A 20,184-nucleotide genomic window follows, 5' to 3' on the forward strand; every position below is an offset into this window, starting at 1 on the left:
TTACAGACAAATTCCAGATTAATAGAGTTGTATATAAAGAATGAAAGATTTTTTTGCAAAACGTTTGTAAATAGAATTCAACTATGACTTGAAACATATATCCCTTTATAACATAAATTGTGTAGTTATGGGAGATGGGTTGCAGTTCTAGTTGTATTCCTATCATAAAAAGAATATGCAATCAGTTCATGATCGATAGAAGGAAGAAATTTCATTATTCATTTTCTCTTCATCTGCACAGCAGGTGTGCGAGAGCGCCGCTGTGCGGGTAATATCTATAAAGTAGGCACAGCACTTAAGGGATTTGACCAGGATTAGAAAAAATGTTTTGCTTTTATCCAGAAACACTGCCATGCTGGTCCACAGGTTGTGTTTGGTATTGCAGCTCGATAGAGCAGAGCTACAATACTAGACACGACACATAGACAAGTTCCTGGATGAAAGTAGCCATGTTTTTCTAACTCCTTTGGTGTCTTTGTATGCTAGAATACATCTCAAACTAAACTCCAGCTTATGGCTCGTGTTTGTTCTGTCTTGCTGAAAAAAACGTTTCTGAGCCTTCATGACTAAATGGCGATTATCAAATGTGAACTGTATTGTGCCATCTGTATGATACACAGGAAAATCTAACCACCTCACCCACAAACTACAGTTTGTAGAAGTGATTAAGAATGAAAGGTGGTGAGATAGGGCAAAGGTTGCCCTGCAGATGCCATGAATACAGGCGGTATTGACAAGTAATTCTAGTAAGTTAGATGACTACGTGGTTTCTAGCACGTCTACGAAGCTATAAAGTTTTCATTATCCATTACAACATTTCTTGAGCTATGAGGTTGGCAAAGGGTTTCCTGCCAATGCTTTCATATTTTGGCATTTAAATCTGCCTGAGTGTCGAGATGTTTCAATGGGGTGTTAGATGTTGGCTAAAATTGAAAGGGAATTACATTGCAAACCACTAACCTGCGGGCAGAGCTTTGTGAAGTATGAGGAATATACAGTATATGTACATTTAAGATCTGCCTGCCCCTATCAGCCCACACACGTGGCCGTGCAGGAAAGGAGTAAACAGATCTATTTGTGAGGGGTCCTATTAGACACATTATCACACGCCTTAGATAACTGCCGGCTGAACGTTGCTTGTCAATAGAGGATCAGAGGGTGGTGAATGCCAGACAATTGTTTGGCTCAGTTACGTCTACGGCCAGAAGAGGGTTTATTCGTTGCCCTGCCTGCTAAGTCATTTCTCAGGAAGGGGGGGGGGTCAAACAACCAATTTATTTCCTGTTTCTTCAGCTACAACATACTTTAGCATGTATAGCATCGGTATATCCTATTTTGTGTTTTTATTTTATTGCGCTATATTGCATCTAATAGAAAAAAATAGGTTGAACTTGATGGACTTTTGTACTTTTTTTCATATATATATATATATATATACACACACACACACACAACTTTGGCGCTATGTAATGGTGTACCTCCAGCATGTCAAACATTTTGCATATACATTCCCATGAATGTATGGCCCTTTTCAGTGTTATCCTTCATTGTCCTAGCGCAGGAGTCGGCGTTGTGTTCACCAGCAAGTTCACACTTGCGTCTTATAATCTGTTCCTCTAATCCGTTTTTATATCAGAAAAAGGATAACTGATCCCTTAAAAAAATCCCATAGAAAAAAAAAAAGCTTGATGTGTATTACAATCCGTTTGTATCTGTTTTACATTGACACTAATGATAAAAAAATCCGTTAGACCTCGTATTTTTTTAAAAAAATTTTTGGAACGAAGAAAAAAGTCCTGTTCTCTGTCAAAAAAACAGATGACTAAGATAACGGACACGAACGAACGCTAAAGGATGCAATTAAAAATCCCATTGATTTTATTCTGATCTAAAAACCGATCAGAGTAGCGGATAATAAAACGCAAGTGTGAATTTAGCCTTACTCTTTATTCACCTTCATGAGAAGTAAATGGCTATGTAACAAGTACAGACATAGTTTCCATTAGAGAAACTGTCATCATGTATAAATAAGTACCACAATACCAAGAAGCCACAGGTCACAAGGTCACTGGGTTTCAGTATTGTTCACTTGTGGTTGGCATATGTGCTCTCTCGGGGCACGTTTACAGTTTATTCCTACCGCACGCTACCTTCCTGTACCTAACAGCACTGCTTTCACCTATGTCTATTAATTGTAGCCTTCAAGCCGTGTAACCTGTTTGTGGGGTGACTTGCAATGCATCTGGTCAGAAGGTGATATAGTACAGTGTATCTATCCATAGCTAGACTAAAGCTACAATTTTAAAGAGGTATATACCAAAGACCTGAAATAAGGTAAAGCATAACGCTACTCGAAAAACATTTCCTTTAGTTCATTCAATCATGCTTCATGTGGACCATAACAGCCCACATGGGAAATGCTTGACAAGCTAAGGCTTCTTTTGCATACTTTTGGGGAAAAAAAGCCTCTTAAAAAACGTTTTAAAACCTATACATCAAGTGTCCAATTGTTTTGTATGGGTGTAACTTATGCCAAATTGTGTCGATTTGGCATACATCTTTGTCCCAAATGTCTCACATACTTTTTTTTCCTAGCTGTGCGCTATTGCTTACGCTACAAAAAAACCTAAAACATTAAGATATATGTTTTTTAATAATGGAAATCAATGGAAAGACCTATCCAAACATATGGGGCTATGTTTGCACGGCACACATTTGCCTCCATCACAAAAAAATATATATTCACTTCCATTGGAAAAGAAAAAATGAATGCCAACTTGTATTGTACGCAACTGTATATATATATATATATATATATATATATATATATATATATATATATATATATATATACACACTATCGTTCAAATGTTTAGGGTCACTTAGAAATTTCCTTATTTTTGAAAGAAAAGCACAGTTTTTTTCAATGAAGATAACATTAAATTAATCAGAAATACACTCTATACATTGTTAATGTGCTAAATGACTATTCTAGCTGCAAACGTCTGGTTTTTAATGCAATATCTACATAGGTGTATAGAGGCCCATTTCCAGCAACCATCACTCCAGTGTTCTAATGGTACATTGTGTTTGCTAACTGTGTTAGAAGGCTAATGGATGATTAGAAAACACTTGAAAACCCTTGTGCAATTATGTTAGCACCGCTGTAAACAGTTTTGCTGTTTAGAGGAGCTATAAAACTGACCTTCCTTTGAGCTAGTTGAGAATCTGGAGCATTACATTTGTGGGTACGATTAAACTCTCAAAATGGCTAGAAAAAGAGAGCTTTCATGTGAAACTCGACAGTTTATTCTTGTTCTTAGAAATGAAGGCTATTCCATGCGAGAAATTGCCAAGAAACTGAAGATTTCCTACAACGGTGTGTACTACTCCCTTCAGAGGACAGCACACACAGGCTCTAACCAGAGTAGAAAGAGAAGTGGGAGGCCCCGCTGCACAACCGAGCAACAAGACAAGTACATTAGAGTTTCTAGTTTGAGAAATAGACGCCTCACAGGTCCTCAACTGGCAGCTTCATTAAATAGTACCCGCAAAACACCAGTGTCAACGTCTACAGTGAAGAGGCGACTCCGGGATGCTGGCCTTCAGGGCAGAGTGGCAAAGAAAAAGCCATATCTGAGACTGGCTAATAAAAGGAAAAGATTAATATTGGCAAAAGCACACAGACATTGGACAGAGGAAGATTGGAAAAAAGTGTTATGGATAGACGATTCGAAGTTTGAGGTGTTTGGATCACACAGAAGAACATTTGTGAGACGCAGAACAACTGAAAAGATGCTGGAAGAGTGCCTGACGCCGTCTGTCAAGCATGGTGGAGGTAATGTGATGGTCTGGGGTTGCTTTGGTGCTGGTAAAGTGGGAGATTTGTACAAGGTAAAAGGGATTTTGAATAAGGAAGGCTATCACTCCATTTTGCAATGCCATGCCATACCCTGTGGACAGCGCTTGATTGGAGCCAATTTCATCCTACAACAGGACAATGACCCAAAGCACACCTCCAAATTATGCAAGAACTATTGAGGGAAGAACCAGGCAGCTGGTATTCTATCTGTAATGGAGTGGCCAGCGCAGTCACCAGATCTCAACCCCATAGAGCTGTTGTGGGAGCAGCTTGACCGTATGGTACGCAAGAAGTGCCCATCAAGCCAATCCAACTTGTGGGAGGGGCTTCTGGAAGCATGGGGTGAAATTTCTCCCGATTACCTCAGCAAATTAACAGCTAGAATGCCAAAGGTCTGCAATGCTGTAATTGCTGCAAATGGAGCATTCTTTGACGAAAGCAAAGTTTGAAGGAGAAAATTATTATTTCAAATCAAAATCATTATTTCTAACCTTGTCAATGTCTTGACTATATTTTCTAGTCATTTTGCAACTCATTTGATAAATATAAGTGTGAGTTTTCATGGAAAACACAAAATTGTCTGGGTGACCCCAAACTTTTGAACGGTAGTGTATGTTTTACCACTTTTAAAGAAATTTAAAAAAAACCTGTTTTGTGTCGCTATATTATGAGAGCCATAACTTTTTTATTTTTCCATCAATTTAGAGGTGTGAGGGCTTAAATTTTTGCTGGACAAGCTGTAGTTTTCACAGATACCATTTTGGGGTACTTTTTGATCACTTTTTATTCCTTTTTTTTTTGGAGAGCTAAGGTGACCAAATACAGCAATTTGCATATTTTATATATATTATTTTTTTTACGTCATTCACTGGGGGTTAACAACGAGATTATGTGATAGTTCGGACTTTTACGGACGGGGCGATACCAGTTATGTTAACATTTAGGTTTTTTTAACATTGCTTTAGGGAAAAAATGGGAAATGTTTTTTTTTTTTTACTTTTAATATTTGAATTTTTTTGGAACATTATAAAAATATTTATTTAACAGTTTTTTTACGTTTTTTATTAGTCTCCCTATGGGACTTGAAGCAGAGATTGCTTGCATGATATATTGCAATACTAATGTATTGCAATATCGTGATACTGACAGTCTCCTTTGAAAGGAGTACAAAGATGGCAGACCTTGGGCCTTTATTAGACCCCCATGCTGCCATAACAACCGTAGTCACCGGCCGATCCCGTCACGGGGGGCGCGATACCGTGTTCGAGGGGGCGTCCCACCAGATTCTAACAATTTAAATGTCGCGATTGACCGCGGCATTTAAGGTGTTAAGCGGGCAGAATCAAAGTGATTTTTGATTCCGCCCGTTGCAGTGCGGTGTCGGCTGTAAAACACAGCCGTCACCCACGGAGTATGGAGCGAACTCATCCCGTGAGCCCGCATCATACTTCCCCTTAACGGCTACCACGTACCGGTACATGACCTGTACAAGTTTTTATGTTAAACATATTTTTTAAGAATTTTGGGTCATTTTTTTTATTTTTCTTTGTCATTATCAATATAAAAAAAATTATCCTAAAATCTTGCAGTCTTCACTCTATCCACTGAGCCTCACAATAGACTGACACTTCCTGTTCTGGAGAGATCACTTCTAAGAAGTCATCTCATTATCACAGGCAGGATTACAATGAAAGGTAATGCCTTATTCAGACGAACTTTGTATATGTCCGTGTACTGTTCGTTAGAAAAACGGACAGCACACGGACCTATGCAATTCAATGGGGCTATTCAGATGTCCTTGGTCTTTCCGTTGCGTGAAACTCACTGCATGTCCTATTCTGGTATGTTTTTTGCGGACCACGTTGCCCATTGAAGTTTATGGTTGCGTGAAAATCACGGACAGCACACGGACATCAATCGTGTGCTGTCAGTGTTTCACGCACCAGTTGCTAAAGAAATGTTGAGAAAAAAATAAATAAATAAAAAAATGTACACCAACTGATGCCACACAGAACAAAAACTGATGGCACACGGAACTGAAATGCATTAAATACGGTATGTTTTTTGCTGACGCAAAACAGACACGCTCGTCTGAATCGGGCCTAACACTTCTTTATATAGATAACACATGATCCACCATTCACACAGGTCCAGGTCATGCCTAGAAAACTCTCCCACAGAAGTCAATGGGTCCCCTCCTGTTTCTATTTGGATGCGATAAAGCATATCTCTAAATGCTCAGGCAAGATGACTCCCACACACCCCTCCAATATTCGTGCACAGAAAAGAGAACTAAAAAAATCTGCACTCAAAATATAAAAACAGATCAGAAAAAATTATTGTTTTAGGCCCCATGCACACGACCGTAATTTTGGTCCGCAATTACGGACCGTAATTGCGGATCAAAATACGGTTCCATTCATTTCTATGGCCCACGGATATCTTCCCGTATATTTACGGGAAGGTGTCCGGGCTGTAGAAAAAAATAGGACATGTCCTATTTTTAAATTTTTACGGACAGTGCTCCCATACTTCTATGTTTTTATATACATAGAAGCTGTATCGTTCTGTCAAAGGGCAGCCGTCAGTTCAGCTGTGTCTCTGACACGCAGGATCGAGCTAACGATCACATCTAAGTTGATCAACTTAGATGTGATTGCCATTAGATGGATTCTGTGTCTCAGAGAAACGCTGCACCAGTTTTCAGCCGAGCCGTCAGTTCAGCTGAACGGACGGAATGATAATTTTTATGTATACAGGATACATAGAAGCTGTATTTTAAAAAGTTTAAAAAAATGTAATAAAAGTCAATTTAAAAGGTGTATATAGCCTTTAAAGTATACCTTGCCATCCAGAGATGATACCAGGAATAACCAACGGCTGGCAAATAGTAAATCTACTGTGTGGAAATTATCGTCTCTATAGTCAAACACGTCTTGTTTTTTTTCTTCAGTTACTGCGTCATTTTCAGACAAATGTCGACAGGGCAGGTGCTGGGCCCCAGGTTACAAGGAATAATATATAAAGGAAAATCTAGATCTTCATATAAATGCACATATTTCCCCCCATGTGTCTTGTTCATGACTTGCCTCAGCCCCCTGGCTTTTTTTTTCTATAAACTAGTGTGCTGTACAAGCATAGGAGACTGGTCATTACAGATATTAAAGTTTGTTTAGAGTTTGCAGTTTTAGGAAACATTTTAGACCATACATCTATCTATAATGTAAGGGGGGAATTTATCCAACATGCACTTTTATTTATTCAATGTTCAAGGTGTATAATGTGTTACATTCTTTACATATCACCAGTCCCTCTCTACTACTGCTCTGTCTGTATCGGTGTCTGTCTTCAATTAAAGGGGTATTCCCAAAATCAACATTTATCAACTATCCACATTATGGGTGATAAGGGTCTGATCGCTGTGATCCCCATCAATCACTAAAACAGGGGTCGGCGGTATTTCAGTGAGGATGGACGGTGATAAAAGTTAATTACGGAATATGTGATAAAAGTTCATTCTGAGATTACCTTGCATTTCACTTGTGAACCAGGAAGATCTGGATGTACAGGGTATTATATAGATAGATAGATCTAGATAGATAGATAGATCTAGATAGATAGATCTAGATAGATAGATAGATAGATAGATAGATAGATAGATAGATCTAGATAGATAGAAAGATCTAGATAGATCTAGATAGATAGAAAGATCTAGATAGATAGATAGATAGATAGATAGATAGATCTAGATGGATAGATACATCTAGATAGATAGATAAATCTAGATAGATAGATAAATCTAGATAGATAGATAAGTCTAGATAGATAGATAAGTCTAGATAGATAGATAAGTCTAGATAGATAGATAGATAGATCTCGATAGATAGATAGATCTAGATAGATAGATAGATCTAGATAGATAGATATAGATAGATCTCGATAGATAGATCTCGATAGATAGATAGATCTAGATAGATAGATATAGATAGATCTAGATAGATAGATAGATCTAGATAGATAGATATAGATCTAGATAGATAGATCTAGATAGATAGATCTAGATAGATAGATCTAGATAGATAGATCTAGATAGATCTAGATAGATAGATAGATCTAGATAGATCTAGATAGATCTAGATAGATCTAGATAGATAGATCTAGATAGATAGATCTCGATAGATAGATCTCGATAGATAGATCTCGATAGATGGATAGATCTAGATAGCTAGATAGATAGATAGATCTAGACAGATAGATCTAGACAGATAGATCTAGACAGATAGATCTAGATAGATAGATCTAGATAGATAGATCTAGATAGATAGATCTAGATAGATAGATCTAGATAGATAGATGGATAGATCTAGATAGATAGATCTAGATAGCTAGATAGATAGATAGATAGATCTAGACAGATAGATCTAGACAGATAGATCTAGACAGATAGATCTAGACAGATAGATCTAGACAGATAGATCTAGACAGATAGATAGATCTAGACAGATAGATAGATCTAGACAGATAGATCTAGACAGATAGATCTAGACAGATAGATCTAGACAGATAGATCTAGATAGATAGATCTAGATAGATAGATAGATTAGATAGATAGATAGATCTAGACAGATAGATCTAGATAGATAGATCTAGACAGATAGATCTAGACAGATAGATCTAGACAGATAGATCTAGACAGATAGATAGATCTAGACAGATAGATAGATCTAGACAGATAGATAGATCTAGACAGATAGATCTAGACAGATAGATCTAGACAGATAGATAGATCTAGATAGATAGATCTAGATAGATAGATAGATCTAGATAGATAGATCTAGATAGATAGATAAGTCTAGATAGATAGATAGATAAGTCTAGATAGATAGATAAGTCTAGATAGATAGATAGATAGATCTAGATAGATAGATCTAGATAGATAGATCTAGATAGATAGATAGATAGATAGATAGATAGATAGATAGATAGATAGATAGATCTAGATAGATAGATAGATAGATATAGATAGATAGATATAGATAGATAGATGTCGATAGATAGATCTCGATAGATAGATAGATCTAGATAGATAGATCTAGATAGATCTACATAGATAGATAGATCTAGATAGATAGATAGATCTCGATAGATAGATCTCGATAGATAGATAGATCTAGATCGATAGATCTAGATAGATCTAGATAGATAGATAGATCTAGATAGATAGATAGATCTAGATAGATAGATCTCGATAGATAGATCTCGATAGATCTAGATAGATAGATCTAGATAGATCTCGATAGATAGATCTCGATAGATAGATCTAGATAGATAGATCTAGATAGATAGATAGATAGATCTAGACAGATAGATAGATCTAGACAGATAGATCTAGACAGATAGATCTAGACAGATAGATCTAGACAGATAGCTCTAGACAGATAGCTCTAGACAGATAGATAGATCTAGATAGATAGATCTAGATAGATAGATCGATCTAGACAGATAGATAGATCTAGACAGATAGATAGATCTAGACAGATAGATCTAGACAGACAGATAGATCTAGACAGACAGATAGATCTAGACAGACAGATAGATCTAGACAGATAGATAGATCTAGACAGATAGATAGATCTAGACAGATAGATAGATCTAGACAGATAGATAGATCTAGACAGATAGATAGATCTAGATAGATAGATCTAGATAGATCTAGATAGATCTAGATAGATAGATCTAGATAGATAGATCTAGATAGATCTAGATAGATAGATCTAGACAGATAGATCTAGACAGATAGATAGATCTAGATAGATAGATCTAGATAGATAGATCTAGATAGATAGATCTAGATAGATTTAGATAGCTATATATATATATATATATATATATATATATAGATATATATATAGATATATATATATAGATATATATTGCCTAGATAGGAAAGGGCTTCAAATGATCGAAATATGCAGCTATTTCCATGGGCTGCAGCACTTTCCTATCTTACTGTGTTGTACAGATCTGTAATGCAGCTACCCACTGCCTGCTATGGGCCATATTGTACCGCAGTGTGCTTCTTATTTTATACGGAGACATATTCAGATTTCTTTATAACAAACACTTTGCTGCATTGCGTTTTTTATTATTGTCTATTTCCACAGTGTGCTCAAATCTTGTTTTTTTTTTTTCGTTTTTTTTACAAAGACCGCGATATAACAGCAACATGTGAATAGATCCGCATGAAGGGGAATAAGGGGGAAACCAAAAGTGGCGGATTTGCGGTGTATATTCCACATCACAAATCCACAGTAGCTTATAGTGCAACATAAGTTGATGGAGTTTACATGTTGTGGGAAAAATCTGCAGCATGCTCCTTCTTGTGCAGAGAAGCTGCGTCTTTTTACCACATATTTTACCCTTTGCATGCAAAACTTGCAGGAAATTCACATGTAACACATGCAGGTTTTGCAGCACATTCCGCGAGGTCTGGCCGTGGTTAAAGGCGGCACCCAGAGTTGACTACAGAAGTGTATGGATCCTACCTAAAATTAATGAGTGTTTTTTAAATTGTAAAAATTATAAATTCAACAATTGCTTAAAGAGGCTCTGTCACCACATTATAAGTGCCCTATATTATCCATGATGTGATCGGCGCTGTAATGTAGATTACAGCAGTGTTTTTTATTTAGAAAAACGATCATTTTTGACGGAGTTATGACCTATATTAGCTTTATGCCAATGAGTTTCTCAATGGACAACTGGGCGTGTTTTACTTTTTGACCATGTCGGCGTTGTACACAGGAGTGTATGACGCTGACCAATAAGTAACCAATCAGCGTCATACACTTCTCTCCATTCATTTACACAGCACATAACGATATAGCTATATCGCTATGTGCAGCCACATACACACACTATAACATTACTGCAGTGTCCTGACAATGAATATACATTACCTCCAGCCAGGACGTGATGTGTATTCAGAATCCTAACCACTTCTCTGCACTTCTCTGTGATTTACAGCACAGCACAGCGAGATCTCGCTGTAAATGACAACTTACAGCTTAATATCGCGAGACTAAGCCTGCTATGCTGTAAATCACAGAGAAGTGGTCAGGATTCTGAATACACATCACGTCCTGGCTGGAGGTAATGTATATTCATTGTCAGGACACTACAGTAATGTTAGTGTTTGTGTATGTGGCTGCACATAGCGCTATAGCTATATCGCAATGTGCAGAGTAAATGAATGGAGAGAAATGTATGACGCTGATTGGTCACTGATTGGTCAGCGTCATACACTCCTCTGTACAACACCCACTTGGTCAAAAAGTAAAACACGCCCAGTTGTTCATTGAGAAACTCATTAGCATAAAGCTAATATAGGTCATAACTCCGTCAAAAATGATCGTGTTTCTAAATAAAAAAACACTTCTGTTATCTACATTACAGCGCCGATCACATCATGTACAATATAGGCCACTTATAATGTGGTAAAAGAGCCTCTTTAAACAAATTTGCCCACAAACCTAATTCTGAAATTCCTTATGGTTTTGCAATTCTAATTTGCAATAAAATTTCTAGGAGTTTACTATGGATAATGACTGTTTCTTTGCTCTGCCCGGGCCACAGCGGTTCCACTCCTACCTGCTGCAAATCTTGTTTCTGTGGGCAGGTATAGAGTGAACGGTCATATGACTGCAAGTATGTGCAACAGACTACAAGTCCAATAGTTCCATTGTCTGCAGACCAAGTTTTGTGAGCCCTGCCTGTATTCTCTTGCTTCAACTTCCCCCTACTGCGCATGCGTAGCCTCAGATGGGCTACTGTAAAACACAGCCGACACCCGCAGCATATGGAGCGCGCTATGCTTCTCCCCTGCACCAGGATGTACCGGTGCTTCCTGGTGCGTTAGGGGGTTAAATCAGGGCCGGCTCCAGGGTAATGTGGGCCCTTGGGCGACACAGACTTCGTAAGTCCCCCCGCAAAGGGGCCTACTAAGGAAAAATACTTAACTTTGTGCCCCCATATAGAAGTTAGGCCCCCAGTTCGTACGCCCATAAATTTAGTGCTCTCTGTAGATAGTACCACACAGCCCCCTCCTTCCATGTAGTGCCACACATCCCCCTACTTCCAGGTAGTGCCACACAGCCCCCTCCTCCCAGCTAGTGCAACACGGCTCCCCCTTCCTGGTAGTGCCACACAGCCTCCCCTCCCAGGTAGTGCCATACAGCCCCCCTCCCAGGTAGTGCCACACAGCCCCCCTCCCAGGTAGTGCCACACAGCCTCCCCCTTCCAGGTAGTGCCACACAGCCTCCCCCTCCCAGGTAGTGCCACACAGCCCCCCCCTCCCTGGTAGTGCCACACAGCCCCCCCTCCCTGGTAGTGCCACACAGCCCCTCCCTCCCTGGTAGTGCCACACAGCCCCTCCCTCCCTGGTAGTGCCACACAGCCCCCCCCTCCCAGGTAGTGCCACACAGCCCCCCCAGGTAGTGCCACACAGCCCCCCCCAGGTAGTGCCACACAGCCCCCACATCACAGGTAGTGCCACACAACCCCCACATCACAGGTAGTGTCACACAGCCCCCCTCCCTGTAGGTAGTGCTTTTGGGGTTCCCTCATATATGGACAGTGATGCCGTGACGACGGCAGCGTCAGCACCCGGCGGACGAGTGGGACCCCCCAAGGGTAGTGGTACCCCGGCACTTGCCCGGATTTGCCGAATATTGATGCCGGCCCTGCTTTAAATGGTGACTTGTAGAAACTACAACTCGTCTCGCAAAAAAAAAAAATGTTGACGGAAAAATAAAAAAGGTATGACTTTTGGAAGACAGAGTGGAAAAATAATTACCTCCTATAGACCAAATGTTTTACTTTGCGTTGCCTATAGATTTACATAGGATAATGTTTATGGGAAAAACCCCTCAACCTAGTGGGGAGGGTCTCCTGTAATGGGTCTTTTAGGTGATAAATCTATATCACGCAGCTTTTATCTGGGGAGTTGACTGTTTAGGTAGTTTGCTCTCTCTCCTTAGCTGCTTTACTTCTATTCAGATGAGGCAACAGGAAGTATGAACCTATTATACACGTTAATGTCATGTACATTTGCCCCAGCTCTGTACGGAGACATGTCACATTGCCTTATCACAATACACTGGGCTCGACTGCTGCCTGTGTTAGGTCTGTGCTGGTCTTTCCATCATATCCTTCAGCAAAGGGGTCCCGTGCGTGCGTGAGTAGAACATTCTTGCAGCTGACTGCCCCCTCCTCCTCTTTTAACCTCAGGCAGTCATTTGGCAGGGCACCTATTTCCTGCCAGAGATCTTTGGGGAGGGGGTGTCCATGGCAGCAAGCAGGTTGACTGTGTGGGTTTTCATCACACGTGTTTTGTATTACTCCGAGGAGAGTCCAAGCAATGAAAAAGGAAAGTCCTGGTGCTTAGAGTTGAAGTAGGTTGCAGGCAGAGGTCACATATAGGTCATATAGCTGACACACTTAGCAACAACTACATGTAAATTTAGACTGTAAGAGGAAACGTGTAGCTTTGCCGCAGGCAAACTTCCTTTTTGAGATTCTCATGTGAGCTGCGTGGCCTTGGCATCCAGGGTTCAGTGCCAGCCCACCAACTTGCACAATGTTCTCATGTAATTGATGTGCTGAGCAGCCAGCGCTGACTGCCCTGTCCGACGGCATCCAAGTGATTATTGATTTGTTCTTTCCTTCGATGTAAGGAGCAAATTACCAGTGGAGCTGTGCCAACGTACCACAGCATGATGTTTTTACACATGACACGTGTTATAATGGGCAAGAGCTAAAATGTACCAGCTATTTATAATGGTTTTATATAGTACCCAGTTGTAAAGCTCCGCAGAATACGTTGGTATTACGTAAATAAATGTTAAGTCCTATTATACTGCAGAAAGCGTTCACTTCTTTTAAAAATTCCTAGTTATTTTTGCTTCTAACAAAGATGGATGTATCCAGATTGACCACCAGTGAACACCCAGCTCTACTGTGATCCTGAACTGCAAATCTACGTAGTTAGGCTGTGGTACAGGAGTGCTGGAGATTTAGAAGTCGGCAGATGTCTGGCACCACATACGTAGAAACTAAGAAATGGCACGACACCCTATAAACGGGTCATCCAGGACTTATCTCCCTCCTGATAGGGCGCCACTTTTGTGCATAGGCTGTCTGGCATTGCAGATCTGCCCCATTCAAGTTAACGAGATTGTGCTACAATACCCGGCACAGCCCGTGGGCAAGAGTGGCACTATATCTGTGGTAAAAAGCCAAACATTTTTCTTGGACAACCCCTTTACGGATATAGATAAGGATTTTATGTTTTGTTTAAGGGGCGTTTACTTTCCGCAATTTCAATTACAAACACCATATGAATCATTTATGAAGAATTTAGCGGTTTATCGGGATGTTTTAGTTGTGCCCCAAGTAATAAAACAGCAGCAGGAGGCGATGAACGTAGGGGTTCGTAGGAAGTGGCATTAATATGTGAAGGAGTAAGTTATGAGTCAATTGAGAGTCGCTCCCACCGTTACTTTGTGGAGAGGTTTTATTCTAGGAAGTGATTATTGAATGGTTAATGTACAGCTGCGTCCCGGAGTTATGCAGAGTGAGTAACCTAATCCCGGGAATCCTGCAGTGTGTTAGGAGTGGTACAATGTCAGTGCTGGCAGCAAAAGTCCTGGGGATACTACCTTTATGAATAGTCACAGCAATGACACGGTCCCTTTATGTCAAGCATAGGAATGAGGAAGTGTTAAAGGGGTACTCCAGCAATATATGCGACTTCAAAGTGAACCATGTTTCATAAAACGTACAAAAATGTCATATACGTAGACTTCACAAAAGTTTTCATTGGTAGAGGTCTGTCACCTTGAAAATGTTGACCAGTCTATAGGCAGCATGTTTTTGAGCACGAGGAGCTGACCTGATATATCTTTTCGTGAGAAAGATTCAGTGTAACTTGTAATTTATTCATTCAAATCCCTTCGCTCTTTATGCTAAGGAGTCCAGTGGGCGGTCTCACTGTACCGCCCACTGGACTCCTAAGGACAGAATGTAAACAGATGTAAATAAATAAAGTACAAGTTATACTAAATATTTTCTCACAAAACATACTGCTTGCTTGAAGATCAGCCGGCATGTTCAATATCTGGTTCCATTAAAGTTTGCTGTTAGCAGTTAAGCAAACGTCCACCCTTAAACACTTTTTAAAAAAAATAAAAAATATGACATAAATAGGTCTGGTATTTTGTGCCGATTATTTATTAAGGGACCGTCATAGAGGTCAGAGCTTTGTTTTTATCAAACATTGCTTCCAATCCCTTGCGTAGACATATACAGTAGCTTTAGTTAAATGATGTAATTCTGGCTGTGTGCAGTCACCACTAGAGGGAGCTTAGAAACTTGCATTCAGTATATAAATTAAGCTCAATAAAACAGAATGCAATAGGCTGCTAAGGACCCGTAGTGCTGGGTAAAGGCAGTCATAGTTTTATCTGATAATTTGATGTCTACACAGGGTTATGACTTTGTGTAAAAAATGGTCATTTACCTTAAAAGGGTTGAACAACCCCTTCTCTATAGAGTCTCCCCAAAGTTTATTTCAGCCATGCATTTCCATGCCCACTGCAGGAGAAATTAACTATTATATGCTGGGCATTCTTAAGGTCCTTTTACATGGGCTGATGATCCATGTAAATCCGCGCTCATTACCGGCAGAAAATCTGCCTGTGTGAAAGGACCTTTATTTACTGTCTCCTTTACCAATGTAAACAGGACGCAGGAGAGTAAAATTTTGGAGTCGTGAATGCGTTGGGTAACTTCAAGAGTATGACCAGTGCAGTTCTACTCCTTTCCATTTACCCACTACTTCTTGTTCACATATATTCAATAGGTTAGCAAGAAGTAGTGGTCAGATGGAAGAGTGTGTACTCCGGGATCGGACCATACTCGGTTTGTTTGTAGTCTATAATCATGGAGAAACCAGACGTCTGCATAGGAGCTGTATACACAAATAAAAAAATTAAGCAAATAGTTTTGATAACATCTTTTTATATTTTAGATTATTTAAAGCAAAACAAATTAGTTGCAAATGTATACATATCCTACAACATGCATCTACTCCACAATGGGGCAGATTTCATAATCAAATTGAATAATGCCACCCATGCTGTGTGCCACGTTTACCTGTTAAGCAACTTTTTGTGCCTCATTCAACAAGGGGGATTGGCTAGCGGAAAAGGGTGTGGCTTAAAACACACCACATTGGCACAAATTTTGACTGAAAAAGGTTGGTCTAAAGCAAGCCAACCATAGAGTTAGACAAAGCCAAATTTATCATACCACATGAGTCACTGATAAATTTGGTGCGTCTAGCTCTAAGCTGTCTTAAGACCGCATTAGTAAATCTGCCATGATGTCTTTTTTTAAATCTTTGTATTCTTTATTTTGACATTATAGAACAATGAATATATATATTTTTTTTTTTAACATTCTTTATTTTCGGGTATTTTTCAACACAAAGAAATCAAAACAAGCCAGAAATGTACAGCAATACAAAAAACATACGCATCCATTTTACATAGTTGGCCAGAAAAAAACATAAAGAGAGCAAAAAACAAGTCAAAAGAAAATAAACAGACCGTATTATGCATATGACACATCCATACAATGCAACACAGTCCTCTGTACCAGCAGATTAATACGATGGACAAGATACATGGATATCAAGGATACATCACAGGCGATACTGACAATGCATCCAGGACAGTGGGCACCACGGCAGGCTGCATCAGTACCATGACATGTGATAAGGCATCAATGGCATACTCCGCAACGGATAGAGGATAAAGCAAGCAGACAGAACCAGAGGTCCCTGACTTCCACTATCAACAGCAAGGCGGATCAGGCCAACCCCCCCCCCCCCCCTGCTATGTCCTATGAGGCCTACGCATAAAGTAAAAATTCGTCCGACTCACAGAACTCTTGCCACGCCTGCCAGACCAATCTCCCCGATCTTGGAGATACTTGCTGGACCTGTGTTGCTTCCTCCATTCTCTGCAGATGTAAAATCTCCTGGAACCATTCAGTGATGGTTGGCACGCTACTGGTCTTCCACAACCGTGGAATAACTGTGCGGGCTGCGATCAACAGAAAATTAATCAGGGTTTTCGAGTTTTTTTTTGATCGCTCCAGGGAGCATGGAAAGGAGCAACACCTCCGGGGTATTTTGGAGCACTTGGCCCGTGATTTTCTGTATAAGGTCAGAACAATGAATATTAAGTTAGGATACAGGATTTCTAAAGGGGGCCAAAAGAAAGTTTATGAAAAATCATCTATACCACCTGCAATAGCTGCATAGTAAAATCAAATTAAGAATTGCTTTTATCAGTGGTAGTAAATGGAAAACAATAATTTTAGTGCTAAATATGAGCAGTCTTGCTTTCCAGTGTTTTTTTTTTAAATTGTTTTTAATAATTTTTTATTTTTTTTTCAAGTTGTCCCCTATGTAAGGTTTGAATGAACTTGAACATCCATGAGTATGCTCTCAAAATACTTGGGGGTTTCAGTAACCTCCTAAATTATGGTCGCTCTTACTGGACAATTCCTTTAATTTCAATTACAATTGCAGCAATTATCTAAAGAATTTGTTATGGCATTTCCATACAGTGTTGTAGACATGTTCTGAATTTCAAATAGCGCAGAGAATTGTGGAGTTTATAATTTTGTTGTAAATACATAAGAAAAGTTTAACTTTGTCTTGTTTGGGTGGGAAATGGAATGTGTTTTCCCTATTTTGAATTGTTATATTTATTGATCGCTAGAATCGGATGTGTCAAAGTATTGTTATTAGTATACAATTCTATGGAGGAAACCACTATCTACTACTCTTAAAATCCATTCAGAAATTCCAGCATGTAGCGATTAAAAGGTTTAATTTCTAATAAATCGCTTAACCGAATTGGTTTTCAAGCTGCTAAATGCATGCAATTTCATAGAGGTTTGTTTGTAGTGTACCACAAAAAAGCTAGTAGAAAACAACACTGTTAATAGCGTGTGCTTCCTAAAACAACAATTGTTAAGCAGTGCATCCCTAGCAACCAGACTGTCGACCTAACTCTGCCAACCAGCTCAGAGCTGGATTAGTACTATGCTGGCACCAAAGTAATGGAAAAATGGCTTGGCAGCAGGTAAGGCTGCGTTCACATCTACGTCGGGGTTCCGTCAGACCTTTCCGTCAGGGGAGCCCACGAACGGAAACTATAGCTTTCCGTTAGCATTACCATGGATTTTAATGGTATTGCTTCCATTGCTAATGGTTTCCGTTAGTCTCCGTTTTGTAAATTTTCCATTTTTTTGCGGAATCGATAGTGGAAGTTAGTGTTAGGGTTTTACCGGCTAACATTAAGCCCCACCTTAGTAATGGATGCTGTCAATCAGCCAGCTGCCATTACTAAGGCGGTTGTAATAAAATGTAAAAAAATACAAGGGCATAGAAAAAATATTTTATTGAAATAAATCCAAAGTAGTCCATCATCCGAACCTGTAAAAAAACACAAAAAATTAGTAACACATAAAAAAGCAAAGCAATTCTTATACTTGCCTTTCCTGGGTCCAGTGCTGGATCCGCAATGTCCGCGAGCTGGGCCCCATATCAAAGCCTATCGTATGTGTTAAAGTCTGCTGAGCCACTGTATCTAATCCTATCCATAGCTATAGGGTCATAGTGCTATAGATATGCTGTCTCATACACGCATTTTTTTTGGGGGTAAATATGTCTCGGGGCTTGTGCCCCTGACCTTTTAAGACCCTAGCAACGCCCTGGTGTACATGTTGCAGAATGTATAGTTGTGTAGACTAATTAATTATTATTTTTTGTGACGTTTTCTATCCGCTTTCTAAAGAAATAGGTTCTTCCACTGGTTTACAGTAAAGTGTAGGAAAGAAATGTACAGCACTAATAAAAGTGAAACAGGAAAAGATCACATGTGTACAATACTCCAATAAATTGTATAGTGTTCTACCAGAAAGCCATATGATCCCTGGCTGTTAACAAAGGACAGAAATAGTGTTTGACAGGGACATATTTTTCCCATATTGCCTTTTTATTGTACTTCTCAGTGCCAGATTTCCCAACATTACTATGTTCCCAATACTTGGGTACAGTTTGGACACTTGCATTACTATATGGACTATAAAAAAAATAGGAGAATGTGGCACTGATGGTCATTTAGATGCATTTATGACAAGTGCGGTGCCATGCCTAGTGTAAATGCTATTTATGCCATTCATTCTCTCTGCCGTGGCTTTCCACTCTGGCTAATGGAAGGGGTCCGCAGAGCTGCAGACTTACCTGCCGCATTATATGAAACCACTGATAACACATTACAACGAGTTGTCCCAAATAGCAAACTCAGCATTGCTACATTTGTATGGCCTAATGCAAACGAACATAGTGGTTTTGCGGACCGCAAGACCACTGATCCGCTGCGGTCCATTTCAGTATTCACGAATCCACAAGAAAAATTCAGGCATTGCCCACACGGAGCCGTGAACATCACGGTCGTGTGTATGGGGCCATAGGAATGAATGGGATAGCGCATAGACAAAAAAATTAGGGTTGTGTGCATGAGGCCTTACTCATACAAGTTTAGGTCAGTCATGGTTACAAATATTAATAGAAAAAGATCTTTATTTTCTAGGATTACACATACTAAAATAGCTCTGCATGAAAAGTGACTTTTAATCCACTCCGTAAAATGTATAGTTTAGTAAGCTCCTTCCTGCTCGAGAGAAATTCTGTGTGTAAATGAAAAGCATGCAGAAATGTCTCTAAAAGAGGTTCTACATCTAAATTTGTTTTTACAATAAATGTAGCAAAAAAATTGAAAATACCATGTATTGAGTCCTGACAAGTCTCCTTGCCCCTTCTCTGCCCTCAGTTTAGTGGCGTTTCTGACTGAGACAGACTGGTTGCTAGGGCCGCGCAAATTGACAGCCTCAGTGATAACACTCTGGTTGTTAGGCAGTGTTATCTCTGTAACTACACTGTCAGACATAAATGCTTAAAGGGATTGCCTCATATCAACGTCCTAGAGGATGGCTGCCAGGGCGCATATGCGCATCATTGATGGTGCTCTTCTACTCCGTACATCCCTGCTCCCCCCCCCCCCCACTATAAGCCAGAGTCTCTAAGTAAAAGGAAGACTTGGCTTGGCCATGTAAGATTTGGTAACGGTTTCTAGGACTCAGGCCCATGGCGATCAGTTGATCACCAGGAATGTGTTGTTTTTTTT

The 20,184-nt window shown here is 39.6% G+C and overlaps 1 protein-coding gene across 2 annotated transcripts in view; it reads left to right on the top strand.

Moving 5' to 3' along the window:
* Nucleotides 1-20,184, top strand: part of SMG6 (SMG6 nonsense mediated mRNA decay factor) — a 260,817-nt gene that overhangs the window by 213,683 nt on the left and 26,950 nt on the right. The gene's annotated exons all lie outside the window — the stretch shown is intronic.

This window comes from Rhinoderma darwinii, chromosome 2 (genome assembly GCF_050947455.1).
Source record: "Rhinoderma darwinii isolate aRhiDar2 chromosome 2, aRhiDar2.hap1, whole genome shotgun sequence".
Lineage (NCBI taxonomy): Eukaryota > Metazoa > Chordata > Amphibia > Anura > Rhinodermatidae > Rhinoderma > Rhinoderma darwinii.